Source organism: Gopherus evgoodei, chromosome 3, assembly GCF_007399415.2.
Source record: "Gopherus evgoodei ecotype Sinaloan lineage chromosome 3, rGopEvg1_v1.p, whole genome shotgun sequence".
NCBI lineage: Eukaryota > Metazoa > Chordata > Testudines > Testudinidae > Gopherus > Gopherus evgoodei.
Window position 1 is genome coordinate 182,483,726 of NC_044324.1, and position 26,214 is coordinate 182,509,939.

At 39.1% G+C, this 26,214-nt stretch overlaps 1 protein-coding gene across 4 annotated transcripts in view; it reads right to left on the minus strand.

The window, feature by feature from the left end:
- The window catches only part of TRERF1 (transcriptional regulating factor 1), a 168,656-nt gene extending 143,117 nt beyond the window's left edge, over window positions 1-25,539 (minus strand). For 3 of the 4 annotated variants that reach the window (XM_030557612.1, XM_030557611.1, XM_030557609.1), the window contains exons 1-2: window positions 25,352-25,539; window positions 24,625-24,832 (exon numbers count right to left, since the gene is read on the minus strand). The gene's annotated coding sequence lies outside the window, so the exon portion shown is untranslated. Of the gene's footprint in view, window positions 1-24,284; window positions 24,446-24,624; window positions 24,833-25,351 lie in introns of those variants that run through there. The other variant, XM_030557616.1, reaches the window with a different exon arrangement.
- Window positions 25,540-26,214: the final 675 nt, after the last annotated feature.

Genomic DNA, 26,214 nt, shown 5'->3' on the forward strand with positions numbered 1-26,214 from the left:
ATTAACATTTGCTATTCACAAGTACTTGAATGTCTGAGCATAAAGTTAGCTTTTTGCAAGTATTCATATGAATAAAACTCAATTGCCTGAATATCTGTGAAGAGCAAATACAAGAATGTGTCAGTGTTGCCTAAATGAATTAGGTTTTGATTAATCTCAGACCTTTTTTTGGTGTATTTGTCTAGCTCTATTCAAAATGATGCATCACAGATTTAGTAAGTAACTTTTTCTTACCACTCAAGCACTCTGACGTAAATAATAACGTGAGATCACACTAGGTTTGTTCAAGACAAAAGTAAATTTGAGTCTTAAAAAAAGAGACATTGAGGGATATATATGTAGGCCAAAAGAATATTTAATTTTACCTAGTTGACATGTTACTTCTAAGGCAAAAAAAGGTGTGTTTTACAACCAAGTGTATTGAGCTAATTCTGGGGAGTTGAGAGCATTCAACTGAAGTCAGTGGAAATACTCTTGGCAGTAAGTGTTTGCCATAATGGACCCTTGACTATGGAGTCATTCTTTAATGTACCTCACAAATGGAATCTACGGAAGACAGTTATGCTGAAAGCAACCCTTAAACATCCCAACTCAAGGAGAGGGGGAAAAAGCCAAGAATATCACTAAAAATGTTCCTCTTAAATAATAAAAGGTATCCCTTATATTTTAGCCTTCTAAACCTGCATTTGACAAGTTCTGAATTGGGTTACAGCAATATTTATCACACCATAAATTTTCCTTACATAGTAGTAAAATTGCCTAATAATTTAACCATCTATAATTTTTATTTTTACTTGTCAACAATTGCCTGAAACAGGAATTTGTTTTATAGTCTGTTTTCATATGTTTGTAGTTTTAAAAATGTGACTATTTCAAACCTTTGCATGGAGAATGCTTGTAGACTGCATTTAAATGTAAAGATAGACATGTTATAATTAACTATTCTTTTGGTTCTGCAAGGTAGTCAGTGTGCATTCTATTGAGGAACCTGCATCATCCTATAGATAAGTGCTGCATTCACAGGGTATGGCTTTCCAGTAAAAGCAAAGTAGCAGCCTGAAAAGGCACAGCCATGGGAAATACATAACCAGAGGACAGGAATGGGTTAAACCATTATTTTCCTGCCAAAGATGTCATCAAGTTACCCACTACTTCTGGAATGTGAATTTTAAGTTATATTGTATTACTGCACTTTAAGACATACAAATTTCACTATAATGTTATACCAAAACAAGATTACCACATGTAAAGAATCTGATTACACTTATCTCGGGTACAAAGGTTTTCATCTGACAACACACATGGGCTTTAAACTTCAAACACCTGAAAGAATCTGCTTTAGGTGGGAGGGGAGAAAATAAACTATCCTTCAGAAAAGGAAAATGCTGCTAAACAAAGCTATAGCTCTCATTTCTTCCCATCAAATGAAGTCACTGATAAAACAGAAACCATTTTAGACAATTTACTGTAACCAGCCTGGGTAAAATTTCAACCAAAGTATAAAAGCTAGTAATGTGGTGACACTCATTACAGCACACACATTCTTTTTTTACCAAGACGTTAAAAGGCTAATATAATAAACTCAAGATAGCGTCATCGTTTGCAAAATAACTGGCATTTTTCAAAAAGCTTTTCAGAAGCATGCTCAGTTTACATCTCCACTTCCTGTTACTATCTCTCCTCTTTGCTTTTCATTCTTTCAAACAAAAATTATATTACTGATTCTATAGCATTTCAGTATCAGGACAAGGATTCAGGACAAGATTTTTGAACGACTGGTCAGTGAGCGTAGTGCCACTGCCACAACTTTACTGTGAACAATCAAATAAACTAAATAGTGCATTAAAGATTTATTTACTATACTTCTAGTATTCATGTACACTATAATACTTTGACACGTTTCAGAGTAGCAGCCGTGTTAGTCTGTATCTGCAAAAAGAACATGAGAACAATGGGTGTTACCTGTGTATGGTAATACCCATTGTTTCATGTTCTCTATGTATGTATATATATCTTCCTATTGAATTTTCCACTGCATGCATCCGATGAAGTGGGTTTTAGCCTACAAAACTTATGTTCAGATAAATTTGTTAGTCTCTAAGATGCCACAAGTACTCCTGTTCTTTTCATAATACTTGAGTATGTGCAATTTATAAAAAAAATTCCATCAGACAAAGGCTGCCGACAGGGCAAAAACTGGGGCCCGATCCCACGAAACTGCCATTAATGGTGTCCCTAGAGGGTTTCTAAAAACAAAGATGTTGCAATTAAAAAAAAGAAAGAAGTGGCAGCGAGCAACAGGCCAGTTTATCTCATTTCTGCACTCTTTGGTGTGAAATCTTGACTCAGGCTTAAGACAAGATAGCGAGTGTCACAACCACTTCAAAGTTTGCATTCATATATTTTCAATGCAATTTTAAAACTAATAAAGTTTTTATATAGCCAAGCTTGTTGCTTTGTTTCAAAGTTAAGGGCTCAAAATAAACTATCATAATGCAAAAAAAAAAAAAAAAAGAGAACATGAAAAAAGAAAAAAAAACAAAAACAAACCATTTACAATAGGCCAAAGCATAAGAATGTTGTTCAATGTTTTCGTTGACTATTTTTCTTCAAATTATTTGAAATTAACCAAATCCTAAATTTCTTACCTATTCAAATCCCTCACTGACTAGAAGAATGATACTGAAACACACTTCTGTAATGTATATCTTTTCCTTTACAAGATGTTCTTGTGCCAACAATGCTGAACGGTCATTACTAACTCAGTTTTCACAGTAACTGACAACAATCTCTTTGCTGCTTTTGTAGTTCACATTATGAAACAGCAGCCTCCCACTTATTCAGTTTCCAAATTATTTAAGTGTCTTTTCTCCACTAGTCCTAAAAACATGAATCCGACTCCTTGTTTATGTTACAGTGGATGTGGTGAAGCGGAGGATATCTGGAGGATTTGGTCAGACTGCCGAGAGGTTAGGGGTTTTTTTGACTAATGTTACGTCTAATACTGTGCTAATAAGGTTGGTAATAGGAGGCATTTTACCAATAGAGGGGCATTTTCGCCCTAGCACTCCCCAGGTATTGATCTGTTGGAACCACAGATTTTCTACATGAACCCACTTTATCTAGGGTTAATGCCAGCCAGTTTCCCACTTTTTCTGAGAAACTATTTGGCTTCTCCAGTCAATGAGAAAATGAGGCTAAGTTCTGATCTTAGTTACACTGATGTAAATATAGCGTAACACCACCAATTTCCGTAGAATTACTCTGTATCTACACCACTGCAAATGAGATCAGAATCTGCTCAGAGGTTGTAAAAACGTGAGACTTTAGTGATGAAAAACATTCAAGCCCGAGAAAGGATACTTTTAATAAATAGATTAATTCTGCTCTCTCTTCCTACAATAAACAGAATTGCTCAGCTCAGAATCATCTTTGTTCCAGTCTTCTAAAGTCTAACCCTGTTTAGATTTTTCATGGACTTCTATACACGTAGTACAATTAGAGTTTGGTACTGTGATTCTGCTCAATATTTTACACTTTACTTACATTGTACGCCACATGAATGATTTAGAGAGTCACCTTAGTGTCGAAAATGTCTCCTCTGCATTACGAATGGTTGTTATGTGGATTCTATTTTTATTTACAGCAGGCAGACAAAGACATCATTGTACATTTTTAAAGTATTTAAGGAAGTTAAATGCCTAAATACGTTTGAAGTCTGGCCCAAGGTAAAAACAGTTTAAGAATGACTACTCCACTAAAAATATTTCAGACTAAGACTTTGATTCAATTAATATTTTTCTAAAAGGCAAAACCCTCCCCACTAGAGCGGTATTTATTCTTATGCTATATTGAACGATCAATTAAGTTTTGCCTCTTTGAGCTCAGGGAACTAGCATGAAAACTATAATAAAAAATTAAGATTAACTATTAGCCAAATTCATAAAACATTATATATTTTCAAAAGTAATGATTAAAAGTGTTATGGGGAAATGCACTGCAGTATTGCCCTTTATGAGTTTTTACAAGTCATACTTTCTAAATGCTAACACACACATTTACACAAAAGGTATTGTGCTTATGATATTACAATATATAAGTATTTGTATAAATAGCAGAGAAAAAAGAAAGGTTTGTTAATATTTGTTATGCATGTAGGACCTGTCAAAAATACAGGATTGTTACACATAATTGCATAATGGACACTAATAAAGTATTTTAAGAGAATAAGATCATCATGGCTGGCTACTCCAGTTTTGGGCCAACCACTACTCACAACAAGTAGCTTTCATTATAATTTTGAAATCAAGGAGACACAATGGACACTGAGTATTCCTCACTATTTTTCCAAAGTGAATGCAGTTAATATTTATATTTTATTTATGCTATGCCCAAAGCTCTCTGGATAGCAAACAAAAATATAACCTGAAGGCAACTTTACTCAATAAAACCCCAAACTAAGCTGCAGAACATTTCACTAATCTGCCTTCCAACATTCAACAAACAGACAAGTGAGGAAGGATGGATGACGCTTTGATTAAAGCACTGGACAGAAATGCAGGACTGAAACTAAGTTCAACTCCAGGCTCTGCCAGACTCCTTGCATGACCTCTGGCAAGTCACTTTGTACCCCATCTGTAAACTTGGACAATAATACTTTCTTTCTCTTCTTGTCTACTTAAATTGTGAGCTCTTTAGGGCGGGGATACTCTTGCTAAGCAAAGTGTTTGTCCAGAGCATGGCATAAAGAAGCCCCAATCTTAGTTGGGAGCCTCTAGATGCTATCACAAAAAACCAAACTACCACCACCTATACCAACAGAACATTGAAAAAAGTCTGGGCCAATTACTGAAGAAAAATCTAGACCATCTACTAGGCCAATTTACATTGATGAACAAGTAGGCTTAGAGCAGTGTATCCCAAACTTGGGACGCCACTCGTGTATGGAAAGCCTCTGGCGGAACTAGGCCAGTTTGTTTACCTGCCCTGTCCGCAGGGTCGGCCAATCACTGTTCCCACTGGCCACGCTTCGCTGTTGCAGGGCAACGGGGGCTGCGAGAAGCGGCACAGGCCGAGGGATGTGCTGACTGCACTTCTCGTAGCCCCCATTGGCCTGGAGCAGCGAATTGTGGCCACTGGGAGTGGCGATCGGCCGAACCTGCGGATGGGGCAGGTAAACGAACTGGCCCAGTCCGCCAGAGGCTTTCCCTACAGAAGCAGCATCCCAAGTTTGGGAAACACTGGCTTAGAGTATTTCAGACTCACAGGATCTCAGTGGAGAAGCCCTGCCTCCTAATCTCTGAAGATTATGGTGTAGGACAGTCAGCAAATCCAAACCTGTTGATTCCAGCTGCTATAGCAGCACACAAGGTAAAATAATAATATGTTGCATGTACATGGGAGCATCACTCATCAGAAGATCTCAAAATGCTTTACAAACATTTAAAGATTAAGTTCTCCCCTGCAGAGAGGAACTCAAACTATTCATGTCAGGGGACGCAGAAGGGGGAAATGTCAGCTCCGAGGCATGCTCCCCAATTCCCTAGGATCCTATGGAAACTCTTCCACTACCTCTCCCCACAGCTATATTTTCTAGGTTTTGGGGTGCATGAGTGAACAGAGTCAAGTAAAGCTGTACTGCACTACATGCCTGGGGTGACCAGATTTTAAAAACAAAAAACAATAAATTAGTCATTGGTGGGAGAGTATTTAGGGGGTAGTTTTATTGGCCATTAGCAAGATGTGCATGAAGGAGGGGTGCGGGAAGGGGGGGGGGAGAGAGAGAGAGAGAGAGAGAGAGAGATCGATCTACCAGCCAAGCAATGCCCACTGACACCTCACTCCTTTCCTGCTATTCTGTGGATTTGACTCTACCATACAGGAGGGGACTGGTTTAAGGACTCACACAAAGAAGGTCTGGGATGGTACAGGACAAGGTATAAATATAGGACAGACCTGCTAGGGGTAAGTTTTTGAGGTGCATGTGCGCTCACACAGCAGTCAATTTCACCAGCTCAGTCGGTGGGGGTTTCCTCCGGTGTATTTTTTGTCACTCTCATGCCAACTAGACAATAGTGGTTACTAGGAATGATCACCACAGACATCCTCCCCTCCAGGTACCACATATTTGTCATATGCTTGAAGTAGTATTGACTCACGTGATTCCACATCTGCTACTACATCACCTCAAGGCCTGCCAGCATTGCTCCTGAAGGAATTTTAGAAGCTAATAGAATTATTATCCACGTAACAAGCAAACCTGAAGGACTCAGCCTGTGACCAGGCTACAATTTTGGGCCCAACTCAAGTAGTTTGATTCAGCAGAGTTCATCGCTCATGAAGTACCTCAGGACCATGACATTCATTTCTAAACTGTAAGCTCCTCAGGACAACACCCACCACTGTCAGTGTTCAACAAATAAATAATATCCCCCCCCCCAAAAAAAAAACCCACAACTCCCCTCTCAAAAGGAGAAAAACAGCACAAATGTTCAGGTTACTCAACTAACACACCATCATACTTTCCACAGCTCCCAGCTAAACCCACCTAAACCTCCAGCTTTCCAGACCAGCCTCTGGCTCCCAGGCACCCCCAAGACTGGCCTTTTCAGTTCATGACAAGTGACTCTCTCTAATCAGTGCTCTCCGCACCCTCAGCTGCTCTCTGGTACTGACTTTGTAAAGGAGGAAGGAGCTGAGGGAGCACAGCTGGTTGGAGGAAAGAGGTGTCACACAGCAGCAGAGTAGTCACTCCCACCTGTCAAAAGGAGGGGACTTAAGCATAAGAACTCTCTCTGAAATACAAGTGGAATATTTGTACTCTGTGTGGGTACAGGAAAGGGGTGTGGATGCACTCTCCCACAGCCTATCTTGTAAAGTCCTCCACAGCCTGAGAAGTCTGCTTTTTATGAAGCAGGGATAGTGGCACCTGATTCCCTAATCCTTAAAGATCTATACCAGGGGTCGGCAACCTTTCAGAAGCGGTGTGCCGAGTCTTCATTTATTCACTTTAATTTAAGGTTTTGCATGCCAGTAATATATTTTAACGTTTTTAAGAAGGTATCTTTCTATAAGTCTATAATAGAAAACTACACTGTTGTTGTATGTAAAGTAAATAAGGTTGTTAAAATGTTCAAGAAGCTTTATTTAAAATTAAATTAAAATGCAGAACCCCCAGACCGGTGGCCAGGACCCAGGCAGTGTGAGCATCACTGAAAATCGGCACGCGTGCCATAGGTTGCCTACCCTTGGTCTATACACTTCCTTTTTAAAGAATGCAGACCCTTTTCCACCCACATGGGAACTCACCATTTCTTTTTCTATTCCTTTGGAACTGAATAAGGGGTATCTTTCTACTATAAAACACTTCATCAGGAAGCCAAGATACTGTAGATCTGAGACACTCCTCTTGATGGCAACCCTTTACTTATACTGCATTTGGCTAGAATTTGTCTGGGCACTTTTACAATAATTTGTATGTATGTGTCTTATAAGGAAGGCAAATAAACTCACTTATATATGTAATAAATAAATAAATAAATAAATAAATAAAAAAAACACTTCACTCTACTACAAACACATCTTGCTCCACGAGCCTTTAAGCTTCACTTCAGCATTTATGAGCACAAGGACACATTTATCTGCAATGTAACGTTACTGCTACATGCTTCCGAATACATCAACTGCGTAAAAATACTGTAGAACTGAACAATATATTCTACAGTTATTTGCATGCCTATGTACAAGTTCCTCTAATAACGTAATGTGTGCTAAGCAGAGCAGCTAGCAATGATGAAGTACAATAAAAGCTTACAAACGTGCATGTATGTTTATTCACATGTGCTTATACACCTACAGATACACTCATTCTGTGGGAGTCAAAACTCTGCCTTTTGATACACTCATGCAATTCCACAAGACTCAAATTTGTAACTTTTCAATGGCAATAAGCAGCTCTAAAATGGGCTGATTTAGTTTAATATTTAAGGCAAACAACGGGGATTCTGAACAAGCATTAGCTGAATTTTGGTGTTCTTTAAAAAGCCAAGTTCTAATTTTATGGATTTTTTGTGATATTTTAGAAGCACTCTCATAATTTTTAAAAGGCTGAGTTTAAAATATATTGAGCCTAGTTCTAAGGGAATACAGTAGGTGCAGAACTGCCATTTTTAACAGGATTTTTGCACCTCCTTCCCATGCACTGCTTTATAAATCAAACTCAATTGTTTCTTTGTTTTTTTTTAAATATAAGAGGCTCAATCTAGCAGAAAGGGCCAAACAGCAATAGACACAAAAAATTAGAGATTCATAATTTTTAAAAAGGAACAAAAATGAAGGAAAAGAAAAACTTCTGTAAATGTTTCAATATTTTTGTATAGTAGAAATCCATTGGCTTCCAAGTCTGCCCAAATGTTCTTTTTCTGTAACAGTTTTCTGAGTTTATTTTGTTTACAACTGTATACTTAGAAATATGAACATATAAAACAAAATTATCACATAGTATACATGTTTTTCAATTACAAAATCATAGATGCAACTTTAATATCAGTGAATTGGATAAAGCATACTCTGAACTGGTACAGTATCTGCCTCCAAATTAATACAAAAAGAAAGAGGAAAGGATACGTACCAGTTGAATATCTGTGCTTGTGGTATTAAATAGGTCAAGTCATTTTTACAATAGATACTTAAGGCAAGTCTATACTACAGAATTTAATGTCAGTAAATTACATATTATTGTACCGTAAGACTGAAGATTTGCTTGTCAAACAGGACAAACCATGACCCCAACTGACTGTGCCCAGATGCCCCACGGCATCAATGCTGAATGACACTGGCTCCATGCATAGACAAATTGCAAGATAAAGCCTATGTCATCAAAACCATGGTCTGGAACTATATTTCAGCCTCAGAGACAAATTCACCACTAGCATAAGTAGATGCAACTCTAGTGAATTCATATTCTGTCTACATAGGCAAGGTCAAATAATGTTACTACACAGCGTCCTGATATGGCAAATTTTGTAATATAGACAGGGGATACTGTGGTCGTGTAACCTAATTTTCAGTTACCAACATTTTATCAAAATAAAAATAAACAGAACTGACCACAATACAAATTATTTTCTTACATAAAGAACAAGGAGAGAAATATAAAAAATAGTAGAGATCAGTAGCAAAGTAGAGAGTTACAGTTTATATTATACATAAAGTTATAATAATGATTTTTTTTCTTTATCAGTTTACCCCATTTGGTTCATCTCTCTCTTCTGCAACCCAATTTTCTGTTGGGATTCAGGTTATTAGATACGTGCCTAGATTAAAATGACCAGTTGAGCACATGACTGTACAATAACTTATATCATCTGAGTTCTGCGCAGGATCTTCCAAACTCCTTTCTGCTTAATTTCAGAAATCAGAGCAATGATTTAAAAAACCAGCATCTGCCATTTCCATATGTGCTTCATGTTGTATTAATTTTCAGCCAAAACTGCAAAAAGTAGGTTTCAGGGAAATTAAGTCTCCAAAGGCCCTTAAATCTTAGATCTCTTTACCTCCAAATCACTGGTCCAAATCCAGTCCAGGACAGTAATGACTTAACGTTTTTACCAGCTGAGGACCACTTAGTGGTCTATTGCACTTTGCTAAAAGTCCACAACAGATTTGCAGAAGGACTGGCAAGTGTTCAGTTGCATCATTACAACTGAGACAAGGAGGGACTACAAGACAGAATGCACCAGTGAGACTGGCAATGGAGTAGGATTGCTGGGGTCCCATCCCCGCGCCAGTTGGTGAGGACCAAAAGATGCAACTGTGGTGGTACCAGATATTTCTTAGATGGCCTACGTAAAATGATTTTCAGTAGTTTCAATAGCTTCCTGTGGAGTAGTGCGCCCATCACAAACCAGCACCACATTTTCAGAGGATTTAAATGGACATAAACTGAGTTATTGACTCTCACCCCCCAGAAGTCACTCCGCCAAGTCAGGACTGAGCATCTATGTGAGCTGGCACTTCTGCACCTGTTCCAAGGAGAAACAGGACTTCAGCCTCCAGAACTGTCAATCTTGCACCTTTTACTAACACTAAATTTACAACAAATATATTTTCATACTTAAAACTGTCTGATTTTTACCCATGGCAGTCTGTCAACATAATGAACTCCTATGATGGACATAACGATGGGAAATGATCTGGGAATTTTTAGTCCCTGCTCCAATAATTTATTCTTACAGAGGACAAAATTAAACATTACTCCTTTAAATTCCAGCAAAGCAAAATTATTATTTGTCTACATTTTTATATTGTGCCTGTTCCAAGAGCATCCGTGCACTTTACAGTTTAAACAAACATGAAGGATAAATCTAACAATCTAACATTAGTTAGCTTCCTCCTACACAACAATATTCAGAGACTACCCAGGGATATGCGTCTGCACACTCGTGCTCTCTCTTATGTGAATATATCTAAATTTCCTCCTACCTTATTTTTCCCATATGGATGCTGCTGAAAGAAAGTTAGGCTAATGGAGTGATCTAAAAATAGAAACTGTGCAAGAATGAAAAACCTTGATTTTTATGCACTGAGAGCCTGATCTAAAACCCACTTAAATCTATTGATGACAATGGGTTTTAGATTAAGCCTTGTTTTCCAATGTGCATTTATTGTACGAGATTCAAATGAGCCCACAAGTGTGTGTTTAAGTTAAAGTTAGCAATTTAAGTGTACGTCATCAGATATTTTGATTGTCCCAAAGAAATAAATGCACTTGCTTTTATTTCAATGTGTGAAAGTAAATATACAATATAGCCCTAGCACATTGTTAATAACACAGCAAGTAGATCTGCACAGGGACTGAGATAAGATGTCATCTGATTTTTGTACAAAATCCTTAGGGGGAAGAGAGAAGAAATGGGAAGCATGGAACTCTTTCTAGTTCCAAGATCTCACACAGATATGTAGACTGTTTGGCATCAATTTCAATGAGATTGTGCAAGATAAACCAAAACATTAAAATGAACTTCACAACTTATTTCAACCTCACATTCCTGATCTTCAGAGAACTTTATCAATGCCATACAGCCAAATCAGACTGAGAACCGTGCCAAACCACTACTGTAGGCAGGTGTAACTTCAACAGAATTACACCCAATTATGCCAACAATGATCTTGGCCCTCGGTCTTCAAAGAGATATTTGAATTACTTCCTCTCCAAAGTAATTTGTCATAGTCCACTCTAATCTCAGTTGAAGAGATTTTGTAACAAATATAGCTGAAGTTAACAACTGAGTAAGGACAACTTGAGGCAACTGATCAAAATAATTACAGAAATTATAAAGACTGGAAGAGATGTGAGGATCTATGGGTGATTAAACTGTCTAGCTAAAAATTTAAACAAAACTTAGAACTGATCTAAACCAAGTTTAGATGAATTCAAAAAATACACCACTGAAAATTTCTGAAAGTGTGAAAGTTACTTTTATCATGCTCGGATAACTCAAAAGCAGCCACACAATTTAACCAAAAAGTTTCCACTGCATAAAAAAGTATTTTTTCAAATGTAAGTTCCTCCAAGCAGGGACTTTGCTTTAAGTATTTGTAAACTGCCATGTACATCTGTTGTGCACTAAAGAGTAATTTTCCTGAAGTTTTAACTTGGCAAATGGAAACAGGAGTTTATAATAGAAAAACAGAGCTCTTCTATAACTGCAGCACTGCTACCATCACATCAGAATTTGGTGTTTTACACTAGAGCAAATGGAAGACTTCCCAATAAAAATTAAGCCTACCTACACAGGACAGGCAGAACAATGCTCAGGACTAATAACATGTAAGTACACATTTCTAAAAATTTTGTTGCATAATTTATTAACTTTCATACCACAGTTTCACAGGTTAAGACAGAAAACACCACTGAGATAGCTGAAACACTTCTTTCTGCCATTAGCTCAGTAAATTATATGTCTCAGAGCATTTTTAACTTGAATATACAGTGGAAATAATATTTACTTAAGTTCCCCAACTACAAAGTCACCTAACTGTAGTTTAGCACAGATATACATCTGCCAAGCATCATAAAGATTTACAGTAAGCAGTGACTTACCAGTACTTCATGCATAGTATGTGTGTCACTGACTCAATCTGAAAGTTTGTTTCATTCACATGAAAATTGAGGCTCTTTCTTTCTTATTTTTTTAACCTGATCCAGAAGGCCAAATACTCCTCCTCCTAAAAATCAACAACAAAACTCCCACCAACTTCAACAGAGCAGATTCAAGAGCTTAATACTACAGTACAGGGCTGGCCTAAAGTTTATTAGATTCCCCACAAAAAGCAGAACAGGTGCCATCATGCCCACCACTAGACTGTGAAAAAATATTTTTGTCCTGCTTCCTTCGAAGGGCTGCTGTATAATAGGGGGATCCCAGCACAGATAGTATCTGCTGTTGCTTACAGCGGGCCATGCTATTGAATGAACTAGCTGAATGTTGACAATCAGTACAGAAGTTTCAAGAGCTCAACTGCACAATACACGTGAAATATGTACATCTCCAAAAAGTACGAACTTGGTTTACTGCTAACAGAAATAACACTAGCAGCATGCACTGTATGCTGTTAGAATTGGTACAGACAGCTTTACAGCTGATGGAATTTAGAATTTGCGTTCTTTTTATTTTCTTATTTTTCATGACTTAAAGGATTAGTTTTAAAGATTCCCTGGAAGAATCTAGAAGTTAAGTGCTACATGTGAAAACAACATTTATGGAAAGCACAGTGTGGGGTTTAAACTTGACAGTTTATCTTTAGGTAAATTATAGAATATAATTACAAAGTAGGCAGTAACACTGCTGCAGCTAAAAGAAACAGCTATAATTACTCATGTAACAGAAGCACTAACCTATGGACCCGATGCTGTAAATCCTTACTCATGTGAAGTCCATGGAACTATTCATATGAGGAAAGACTACTTCAAATAAGTAAAGATTACAAAATTGGGCCCTGTGGGCCCAATCCAAAACACACTGAAGTCAGTCAGAGTTTTGGATAAGGCTCTACATGCACACTTCTACCAAGTCTGGATTACCACTTCCCTAGTTTTGGGCCATCACTTCAAGGGTTATTTGCATTTTCTTCTTTTAAATCAAATCAATAAACTGGATCCAAATTATTCTGAGAAAGTCCTCAGCTTTAAGGTCTTAACATCTCAACATAAACATGAGAACATGGCTCTGTTAGTACAGAGATCGCCCAATCCAAGAGACATTGCTGTCTTTTTTCAAGTCATTATGATCAGTGGAAACAATGTGTGTATGATTCACTTGTATATATTAAACATTCATATTAAAAATTTTACTGAAACCTGAATTACAAAAAATGCATATTAAAAATAAATAGTTTAGGACCCGATTCTTTCACCTTGCTCATGTTCTACAGTACTTTAATTTGCAAGTAGCCAGACTATGTCTATGGGACTATTTGACAAGTAAGGTACTATACACCAACAGTCAGGGCAACAATTCAACTCTGTCATTTTACAATTTTTCTATGGAATTTTCTATTTAAGTGCATTATTTCTTAAATCAGTTTTTGCTTTTAAAACATAGCTTTTAAACCTCTTATTTCTACCATAAGCAAGATCAAGTATAAAATTCATCCTCTGCAATGCATCTGTGATTTTCAAACATATGAACAAAGAAATCATCCTTTCATTTTCCCCAATAGGCATATTCCCATAGTCCTTCCTTTCTATTATAACACCACCTTTAGGAATGTTTCAGTTAAAATTCACTACAATCTCATAATTTCAAAAAAAGATGGTGGTTCTCCTTTCCTCTTAATGTATTTCGCTTCCCCATCTGTATTTTTTACTATGCTAAAAAAGGCAACAACATTATTATTTTAGAGAGATCCATGGTTGATCAGGTTAGTGCCCATTAAACGTGGAGCGCCACCTGTTGTGTTACCACACTGGGAATTCCTGCCTTGTAATAGTACAAAGTGGGTTTGGATCTTCTGATGAAAAGGTACAAAAACTCAGCACTATTACTGCTCATGGAGGGGGAGGGGAGGGATTGAAAGGGGGAGAGAGAGCTTTACTATGTTTTCACAAATTTTCCAGCTCTAATTACTAGTATACCTTGAAACCGAAGATTGACATATAGACAGATCCAAATCATACTTATAAACATGGTGTAACATAATGCCAGCAACTCATATTCACAACAACTTTACATTTGAAAAAGTTGTCTGGTGATTTAGAACCAGACCTCCCAGATGCTGTTGGACATGCATGGCTCTCACGGTATGTTATAGTCATCAAATCTGAGTGTCACCCCACGCACTGCGAGTTATATCCAACCCAGGATAGCAATCTGAAATAAAAAAGGGGGCAAGTTGTTCCAATCTACTGCGGTCAAAAGGGGTTGTGGAACGCATTTAACTGTAGGTTTATAAGAACAGGTTGGACAAACACCTATCAGGGATGAGCTACACATACTTGGTCATGCCTCAGTGCAGGGTGATGGACTAGCTGTTCTCACAAGATCCCTTCCAGCCCTACATTTCCACGTTCAGCCACAGAAGTTTATCAGGCTTTCGTGGTTTGGCAAATGCAGTGCCTACTATCATGGCATCAAGTTTTGGGAGGTGTATATAAATCCCTCTCATTCCTGCTGAATCACTGATTTTCTTACAGACTCATCATTGTTCATGTTCAAAGACATCCAACAGTACTGACTGCCATGTTCCTACAAACTGCCCTACCTTGAAGCAATGGAATGGCAGGTGGTATTCCTTCAGAGAGGTGGCAAAAATGCCAGTATACACACCCAAATTCATCTACAAATTAGTGCTCCCTGCCCTACTTTGATCTGGGTGTTGATGATCACAACAACTATGTTGCAGAAGCAATTTAGAAGCATCATATTTGGACCCCAGATATGTTATATGAAGCACCTTGGTTCATGTTTTTACCATGTCTACAAGACATGTCAATCTCTAAGGTGTTTTTCTGACCTTTTTTCCCCAGGACCTGTTTGTTGGCTCTCTTTCCCCCCTATATATATATATATATCTTAAGCAAGATAAAATTTACAAATAAAAAACCCCACACATCCCATAATATAGACCATGTCTGTAGAGAAACCATTTAAGAAAACAAACAGATTATAGACACTTTTGAACTATTACTGGGAAATCACAATTAGTGTATTTCCATCAGTTATCTTTAATCTCTGATTGGAAATGAGCAACAACAAAAAAAGTAATAATTCTGGAAGTATATACTGAAATTACAGATACTAAAACAGAGAAGAACACACACACAAGCAGCTACCTACGTGGGAGACATTCAGTTGAGTTTGAACAGTACTGGATGCTGAACAGACAACTAAAATATCAGCCCTTGTCGAGACCTGCACCATACAATATGTGTTAACACTTACTGCTGCTTTTGTGGTGGTATATTGAAATACACTGGTGCTCCTTCGAAATACGGAGGAGTATCTGTACTTCAAAGGTGAAAACACACAAATACAGCAGATGGGACAGGAATGAAACTATTTTGCACCTGACACACCAAGTGTGTGAAGCAAAAAAAAACCTGCTAATGCCATTTTAAACATAATGAAAAATGGCTATTAGATGACCAAGAGAACAGCCTTCTTATAGCCACATAATAGCAGCAGGTTTGGTAGTGGGAGTCTTGTTTTTGATCCTTGAACTCTTTTTTAAAGTTCTACTGTGGTCTAGGAGCCGTCACAAAGGTGAGACTTTCAGCCTTCAAAGAAGGGAAACAACATGAAATGCTCTCACACGTATTACAAATGGCAAGTTCTGCCTCCATCTCAAGGAAGACCGCCTGTCTGCAAGGTAAGAACAACTCCTAAAAACTGGGATGTGACGAAACAAGACAAAAGGCAAACTAAAACGATATGACCGGCAAGAGTTTTAAGGAACTCATAATAGAGCCAAAGTAATGGCCTTGTGGACATGAGGGCTCCATCAGCCTACACGGGAAGTAAAGAAAAACCCGTATCTGGCTGGCTGGGACCTTTTAAGTTGTATCGTTTGGGAGCAGAAGTAAAACTGTATTACTTCATATAAAAATAGGTCAGGTTTAATTTCTTATTCAATAAATAAATATCATTACTAAAAAGACAAATCTGATCTTTGTCTGAAAAAGAGTGAGTAACTACAAAATGCAGGTTTAATCTATTAACAAAGATTGTGTCTACACTAGAAAAAACAAGAATTGTAATTTTCCACTAGTGGAGCCCCACTGATGGTACAAATGGGTGGGACATGATGGCAGTAAAAATATCCTACATTTTCCACCATTGCTACCACTGGTGATGCTGCAACAATTCTGAGTTACAAGTCCCAGATTTGCCAATGAATATGCAGCGTCACTTACAATGTATGTAGTTTTCCTTCATGTACTGCTAACTAGTCTGAGGACAGTGAATAATCTGTGACCAAACTGAATAATAATTGATTGTAACTTTTATGCCTTAAAACAGTTGTCTTCACTTCTACATTTTCAGAATTGAATATACTGTCTCTCAATTTGGGTTTTTTATTTTTCACATACAGTTCAATAACCAAGCATTTGAAGTCACTTAAACAGGATACATGATAACACTGAATACTACACATTGTCTCACATGCCAACTGATGACCATTTTAATTCTGTATGAATAGTAGAAGGTTACTCAACTACAAGAGAAGCTTTTCAAATAAATATATTTATTTCACAATTTCTGTGGGTACAGTACATAGTCAAAGACATGACCCTGCAAAAAAGTAAGGATGGATTTAGTTATATACACATGAATATTCCCACTGCAGGATCATTGTGTTAGATGTTCACCTATCCAACATTGCACATCTGGGGAGACAGCCATTACTCTGTTCAGAAAGAACAGAACTTCTGCTTCAGCCTAGTCTACACTTAAAAGTGCCTGTACTGGAGATCTTTACCTGCGAAAGCTTCCTAGTGTACATGCAGCTTAAACCAGCAAGAAAGCTTTTTTGCCAGTTCAGCGTATCCCAGTTAGGTGAGTGAAATAAACCATATAGGCAAAAGCACTTTTATGCTGGTATAACTGCTTCTACGGTAGGGCTTTTGCTGGTACAGAAATGACACCCAAAAAACAAAAAGGAAAACACTAACATTTCCCTAACTGACACTGCTATACCAGCAAAAGTTTCTATTACACTTCTGGCCTTAGAAAGATTTCCGCATCCACATTTTAACACATCAACCCTGAGATTGTTTATATAAAAGGAGAATGCTAACATTTCCCCCCCATACACAAGGGGAGAATGGGGAAAATGCAAACTTCCTCCATCAAGTAGAAGAAGGGAGAAACGAAGGGATGCAGCACATTTTCTTTTTTTGGTCAGAAAAGTGTTATGCAACTTTTTTTCTGTAGATATAAAACTTAAGAAGAAAATCCTGGATGTGTTTAAACATAACAAAAATTTAAAGTATCTCTATAGTTATCTCGTTGCTTTATAGGGCAGGAGAGCAAAGTCATTTTCAAATGACTATCATTGAAACCTCTACAGTATTCTTTTGATTTACAGAGAAATTAATATGGTGTAAGCTCCATACCTCCAAACATACACATGTCCTTAAAAAGTGGGATGTCTAATCAGGAGCAATGTAAATACAGAATCCCTTAGGATAGATTATATTATTCTTTCTACACTTAGTCACTGCCACTCTCAAAGACCCAGCTGTCAATATGACCATCCCTCACTGCTTAGGGTAAACTGCTGCTAGACTTGTACTCGCCTACCAAATTAATATTTTCCCAACACCATATTTCGCCAGTTTTATCATAGGGCCCCCCAAAAAATCCTGCTATTAGTCACAACTTTCCCTCCACCCATTAGCATGCATAAGGTATCTAAAAAAAAAAATCCAGGTATCAAAAAATAGCAATGCTGCTTCAATAGAGACAAAAGTATTGCACAGTTTTTTTCCACACAGCACTTCAAGGACACATCACAACTCAGCCTCTTTCAGAAATCTTAGAATGAGCAGCTGACAAGGGGGAAAAAGATTGACTGTTTTCTATTTAGACTAAAGACAGACACTAGAAAATGTGAGATATTAACAAATGTCTTTTATTTTCGGGAAGGGAAAATTTAATATTTGTTTGTGCCCATATGGCGCAGAAAATGACCTACCCATAGGCATGCTATGCCAGTGAAGAGTACTGAAGAACTCAGTGCTCCAGATAAAATTTTGACAAATTTTCTAATGGTGATGTGGGGAAAAAAATACCTTTTCATACAAGTCTACATAATAGCAGTATCTTGGGTCTTTCTGTAACACAGAACTAGATAACTATGCAAACTTAGGTGGGCTGCTTGCGTGATCGGTATCACACTTCATTACAAAGTAAGCTAAAACCACAAAACTAATTTCACTTTGAACCTCAAAATGCACTTATAAAAGTACTACTGCAGCATTCTGGATGATTTCTGTATCTCCACTGTAAGACGGAGTGTTTTGGACTACTGTTGTAGAATTCTGCAGGATACAGCACTGACAACCCCATGCATTCAAAAATTATGGGTCAGGCCCCAAAAAAACATGAGATTGGCTTAAAAAAAAATCACAAGATTTTAAAAAAATAGTAATTGTGAGCTCTCTTCATTTGCCTTCTTGGTTTTGAGCCTTTAGGACAGTCTCAGGTCACATTTTTCAGCTTGTCTCAGCAACCATGAGGGCTACAATTTTTTATTTTTATTTTTAAATAATGAAAGCCGAGATCATATATTTACAGAACTGCAGGAACTCGGACTTTAACAAACTCACAAAATATCATGAGACTCACAACAAACTCACGAGAGTTGGCAAAACTAAGAATGCATATTTGGACTTGAAAATATTAGATTTTTTAATTGGAGAATGTAGATAAATACTGATTTCACTATACAAACACAAATTGAGGAAAAATATTTCCATTGATGATAATCAAAATATACAGATATGCAAAGTAAGAAAAATGGTGCTTGAGAATTTATTGCACTTGATTTAAGATGATTTACTATGTATATTTTGACATGATATTGCCAATTTGTGTTTTAACAGTTATAAAGCTTTAGCTTTTTTAATCTCAACACTGAATGTCATTAAATAATTATTCTCTGATGTCCCCATTGTCTGAACCCCCCATAATTTCCCACAACTGTGAAAATTTAAATACATAATAGAAAAAAGTGCTTAAAATAAACATTTTAAATATAATTTTGGTGGATAATATTAATAATTCTGCCAAGCCTATTTTAAGGGCAGACTATAATACAGTACTTTCTGGGGACAAATTCTGCCCTGGTCTGGAAGGTCACGGCAGTTCCTGGACACAGCTAATTGGGGCAGTATAAATAAAGAGTACTCCACTGGAAATGAAGAGTCCACTATTCTTCTTTCTACACTACCCAGTACCACTTTCAATGACCCAGTGTCAATACGACCATTGCTCCTTCAGAGCAAGTTGCTGGACATTAATATTAAACTTCTGCTTGCCTTAGGAGAGTTTAGGGATCCAGGCCTATACAGATTCATTGACCAACTGGATCCCCCATTCCAGTCTCTTGCCAGGGCCAAACTCAACAACTGCCTAGATCTATACATTCTATGAATGGGCAAGCTGTTCCTCGCACCTGCCTAAGAGCTAGGGGCAAATATGCTCCCAACAACGTAGAATGGGACTGTAGAATATTGTACACAAGTGCTACACACTCCTATGTGACACTGAAGAGCAACCACACTGGATCTCTTCAGTTATTTTCTCCCAAAAAAGGAGAAAAGCATTTTTTTTATTTTTTAAATATCCTTTGAGCCATGCTCTGCCATACTCTCTAAAGAAAGAGCAGCCCTTCTTAAAATATATTTGAATGTGCTATGTTCTGTTTCTCTTAGCAGGCAGGATTTCCCCTATTACCCTGAAATTGATTAAAAGAATTTTAATACATTTCTCAAAGCTAAATATGATGTAAAAACAGGTTTTATAGTACTGAATGTGGCTAAATACCTGGAATTTGCTTCCTTAGGTATTTGGTTTAAACTGAAGACCCCCATTCGGAAAACACTCCAGCATCTGTGTAACTTTAGTGGGACTATTCACGTAATTAAAGTCAATAGTACTACTCACATGAATAAAGTTATTCAAGTGGTTAAACATTTGTAGTATGGAAATCACAAAGAGAGAATTAGTATATGGGCATAGATTGTATTTCTATCTGTATCTAACAGTGTCAAACAATATTTTAGAGTTTTAAAAATGCAATTTTGATTAAGCTTCGTCACTGGTGCCAATACTGTCCTAGGAGTTTTTTATTGGGGGGGGGGGAATGAAAACTCCTCTTTCCTAACTATCACACCTTCATTTTTTTAAATTCATGTTTTCAATGGAGCTAACAACACATCTTTTATGCAGTAAGGCAGTGTCTTTTAAATGGCACTGCCATGTCACAAAGACATCTTCATATACCAATGCCAGTACAGAACTGATAACAGTGTTTTGCTTCGCTGCTGTACTGCTGAACTATCAAAAGAGAGAGAACAAATATTCTTCTCAAATGTTTTGCCAAAATAACGTAAGCTTTTAAATTTCTGGCAGATTTAAAACCAAATTTTAAACTATTCACAACAGAGTAAGCCTCATACTGTGAAAATAGGGTATTTTGAGTTTTAATTCAGAACTAAATCATTCCATCAAAACACAAGCAGAAAGTGGGAGAAATCTGAATGGATATTGACAAAACCAGGCCAATAGTTGAGGAACGGCTGAGAACATGAGCTCAAGCAAAATCATTCCCCACTCCTGGCTCTGACAAAGAACCTCCATGAAAACATTGTGGGTTCAAGGCTCCCAACCTTTAAGGAGCACAGCTAAGTTGAGGGGGAAAAAAAGGAGGGGGTGGAGCTTATACTGAGCTGCTGTCCCTAGCCTAAATGCAGCTAGTCAAACAGCAAAATATTTTGCAAAAATAGGGAGTTTATCATCAAGTTTTAGAAAAATGTTGATGTTCTCTCATTAATAAAAATGCCTCAATACTGCATTACTCCATGATTACACAGGACATAGGAATAATGTCCTTACATTTTTCTCCTATTCTCCACCTGTTATGGAGGGAGTTACATTAACCACTCCAATAATGATAGTTACTTCTTGGATTCCTGAAAAGACTAAACTAGCCAGAAAAATTAAACTGATGGAATCTTATTTAAAAACCTAGGAACTACCTTCCTAGTTAAATGGACGTGCCTGCCACAAAAATAAACCTAAACTGAAACATGTACATATTTTATGTTATTGAACATTGTAATACACTTGGAGGCATGTGACCAAGAGCAATATACAGACCTAAAACAATAAATGAATAGGAAATAAAGCCTGATGCCATCCCAATGCAAAATGAGTCACTTAACATCAGACAAAGAATTTAGTCACGCTCTGGTTTATTTACTCAATACCATATCATTTTCAAATGGGTCAACCAGCAGGGAAGGACATCTAGTGAACTATTCAACAGCCTGATCCTGCACCGAAGTCAATGGCAGAATAGACATTACAACAATGTGATCAAGATTGGCCCTATCATTTCACCTAAGGGCCAGATTCTGCACTGCATACTCATGTAAAATTCCCACTGCACAGCTCATTTAAAGCTACATTATTCACATCTTTTCTTTTATATAGAGTCTGTCACTTGTTAGTTTGACTAGGTAGTCAGACCTCTGACCACTGCTCAGTTTCTTGCTGAAGTCCTCTGGTTTCATTTTGTTACATAAACATGCTCTGTTACTGAAGCATAGCAGAAAGGATAAAAAAGATATTAGTTAATTACATAACGTGTGCATGTCTTATGTATTGACTTTTAACTCTCTCAAAATACACATATACATAAACTTTATGGAAATAACAGTGTTGACTGGTAATTCACAAATGTGACCCTAAGGAATGTTTCTAATGCAGTTTTTTCATGTGATAGAGGAAATCATTTAACTAAATAAAAAAAAGCCTATTTGTTAAGCTGTACACTCTCTTTATTTATAACAAAACCTTTTAACTTAACATCTTCAAAGTCCCATAACATATATAGAGTATTTGAACCAAACAGTACATCTGATGTTAAATGTATGCCTTAACAAACCTTATACAAAAGTGAACATACCTCAAAAGGAGTGGCTCAAAGTAGCATGGTAGTCAAGGCCTCGAAATTTAATAGATGAAAGAAAATTCAGGCATTTATCTAAAATACCCATAAGATTGTAATACCAAGGATGTCAGAGAAACAGCTCTGTTCCAGGCCAATTAATGTCCAGTCAAGACCACAAATTAAATAAATGATACAAAAAATGTTCCATGCATAAGAACTATGCATACAAATGGTTTATCCATACAATGAAACCATAAATACAGGTTATTTAATTAAGGTACAAAACGTATTTACACGTTTTGAGAAAGGAAAATATTTAGGCTCTAACCCTGCAAAGTTCACCACATGAGTGGATCCCTGTGGAGGGTTCACTCCATATAGGTGTCTTACAGTAATATTTTAGTTGCCAGAGACATACAAGTTTAACCAGTTAATTACTGGTTAAACTTGTATGTCTCTGGCAACTAAAATAATCACAACATTTTCTCACAAATAGTTTCATTATTATTCACATTTTCTAAAGCTCTGTTATTTCAGTCTGTAAAGATCTGCACCTATCTTAAGTAATTTGTTGGCACAGAAAAAATGTATTAATTTATTAAAGTACAAAATTTGCAAAGTTTACATGTGAAAAGTCAAGTGTAGCTAACAGACTGATAGACATGAACTAACCTATAAAGCAAGCAGAGGAAGAAGAAAGCAAGCATTATCCATTTATTAGCTGATTATTAATTTTACTTGTAAAACATCTGTCTCGTATTTAGACATCTTGTAGAGTTTTGCTCCTTACTCCACACATTTCAAGAGACCACAAACTTAAGTACTTAAAATCACTGACAGTGACCAGTTTACTGTATATTCCTTATCTGAGGAAAGCAATAATGTATAATTTCCAAAGAATAAAAATAACAAAAAATAAATTCCTATGCAACCATGTGATTCAGCTGCAACAGCCTGTTTAGACAATAATCTCAGATAGAAAACTTAAATGTGATCTTGTTAGAAACAGATTCACATACATGGAAATAAGTTAGCAAATTAATATTTCAAGTTTGCCACACAAAACACTTGATTTTTGTCAGCCACTCTGTACAGCTAATTCAAAGTACCATTTCTTCTCCAATATTTGCAAGCTATTTACTGGCCATCAAGTAGGAACCAAGCCATTATCTTGCCCTACGAGATCACAGTATAATTACAGCAAAATGTTTCAGAACCTGAATCCACATCCCTTTCCAACTTCCCCAAGAAGCAACCACCACCAGCCCTCATTACTTTAAATCCTAAACCCTTTTCAGGGGTGCACATCAAGCTCAAACCCCTTTTAAATGCAAAGCCCACAACATACATCCATATTTAATTTCAGGCTTTTGGCCTGAGAAATAGGGATTTTTCAAACTTTGGGGCCTGCCTCCAGAGTATCTGGACTTTCAGTATTGCAGCTCTGAATGTAACACTGAATAGGATATGGGAGGAAAATCTACAGACAGGCTTTAAAAAGGCAATTCTAACAGCCACATTTTTTGGAATCATAGAGTACTGGAACATATTTTCCTGATTTTAAAAGCACACTTATCTTCGGCAATATTTTTTGTCACTTGCCAAGGAGAAATGGTAGGGTAGAGATTTAGGGAGTGGCCAAGATGAAAATCTCAGGTTTTTCTATTTCCCACTGTAGGCAGGTATGGCAGCATATTATCAAGTGCCAAATCTACGCATATAGTAGCTTGCCACACCACAGCATTGACACAAATGCACCCTGTGAAAAGATTCATCCCTAAGGAATCCTGCAGTTTCTCGGTTACAGACTGAGAACTTTATCACATACATTCCTTTAATTACATTCCCTAAGGCCTGCACATAGCGCACACTCCCCTCTTCCAAAAAAAAAAAAAAAAAAAAAGGCGCAAGCACAGGACACTAATAAACTGCCAGCCGGACTGCCCTCTTCTCCCTGCTGGGATGTCTTGCAACAGAAGGAAGAGGCTGCAGCGAGGGCCTCGCCTACTCAGCACTACAGAGCGACAGTGAGCTGCAAACTTTTTCTTTATTTAGGGGAGCCCCAGCTAATGCAAAATGAAACTTGCTAAGCATTTGCCTACCTGGTGTAAATCTGCAACAAGTGCATGCAGGATCCGGGAGCACAGACCTGGCCGGACTGGGCACAAGTTTTCCCTTTTGGGGGGGCGTCGATGATGCAATTTAAACTAATTTATTACAGAACTGCCTTTGCTCGGTCCTACTTTACTTACAGTATAGATCTCATCCTGTAAACAAATATCGCTCCGCCAGGAAACACACTCCTCCCTCTCCTTCCCCCATGCAATACCCTCCCCTAAGCAATTGCACTGGGAGCGAAGAAGGAGTGGTGGAAAGATCCACCCACCTCCCCACACACTTTGCAACCCCTCACTAGGAAAGGCTCTGAGAACCTGGACTTACCTTTTGCATGATCTCCCTTTGCGCGCCCAGTCTGGTGATCAGGAACGAGGTTGTTGGGGGGGATTCTTTCTTGTAATCTCTGGTGCAAAATCCCAGTGTCAGCAAATCGCTGTCAAATTATTTTCTTGCAAAAGAAAAAAAAGCAGAAGCAGAAATGGGCGGAGGCTCGAAGAGGCAAGCGGATCCCTCCGCCGAGATGGGTCGGGCCCTGGGGTTGCGAAGCAGGAAGTAACAAGGTGTCAGTGGCAGCGATCCCCCTGAACCCCCCCTTCCAGGCTGCCGCGCAACCCCCCCGCCCGCAGCCGCCCCGGGGCTTTCGGTGCAGGGACGGGGCAGGCCACGCGCTCGGGCTGGTCTTTTCCCGGGGAGCCGGGCTGGGCTCTGCCCAGCTACCCCCTCAGGGCTGCAAACTCAGCGCAGGTGCGGGCGCCTAGGGACCACCCCTCCCGCCGAGCCCCTGGGAGGCGGGCGGAGAGTTGGCAGCTGCGCTCCCCGGGGACACGGCGGAGGCTGCCGGGCGTGTTGCTTCTCAGGGGGCTGGACGGGGCGATGCTGCGGCTGCAGCTTGCCACGCTGCTCCCGGGCTGAACGCGAGGAGGCTCCATCGAAAGAGGCGCAGCGAAGCGCTCCTGGCGCGGGGGGCGGGGGCACTGCCTTAGACCAGAGTCCTGGGGAGGGGGCGCCCCCCGAAGCTGGGCAGGTCTGGCTTGGGTGTGGGCGCGCTCACCCTCTCCTGGGATGGGAGGTGGCGAGGCCGGGGGCTGCTATGACGGCCTGGGAGCTCTTGGAAGAGTTTCTCCTGCCGCACACGCCATGACTGCACAGCATGGGGGAGGGTCAGACACAGGGAGCCGCTCTCCTGGGCTGGCGTGTATTGGTGCAGCGCGCCCCAGACCTGAGCCTCTCTCTGCCTCATGGCTCCGCCCCCGGCGCGGGGAGAGTTGGCTGCTGGCTGCGGGAGGGAACTTCGCTCGCTGCTGCCGCGGCGCCGCCGCCGCCGCTGCTCCATTTTGGCGAGCGCGCGCACAGGTGGAGGCGTCGTGCTCTCCGCAGGGGCTGCCACGCGCCGGCCGGCTTTGCCCCCGACCCCGGGGCGGTGCCTGCATTTCGGACTCATTGTTAAGGCTGGTTGGCTTTTTGCCCTTTTTTTTTTAAAGATAGTAGAAGCTGCACTAAGTCGCTCGGCAGGCCAGTCCTCGGGCCAGCAGTCGTCTGGATCACGCCTGCAAGTAGCCACCACACATTTTCCCGGGAAACATTAAGTCCAGCTCCGCACGCACTGCATTCTCTTGGTAGGGGGAGGGGCTTGGTCACTGGGCACAGGTTTCACGGGGCACTTCCCTATTGTTACGAAGATTTTGCAGTATGTCGGTAGGTTTAAAGCTGCCAGAGCCCCAGGAGCGGTGCCAGGCTTTCTGGCACCCTAGGCAGAATTCAGGGGGCGGCATTTGGTGCACTCCCCACAGGGCACGCGGGAGCTTCCGGTTCCACTCGCATCGCGCCGCTGAAGAAGGACCCGCCGCCGAAATGCCGCAGGCGACAGCGGCAGTCATTGAGCTGCTCAATTGCCTGCTGCTGTTTTCCACAGCA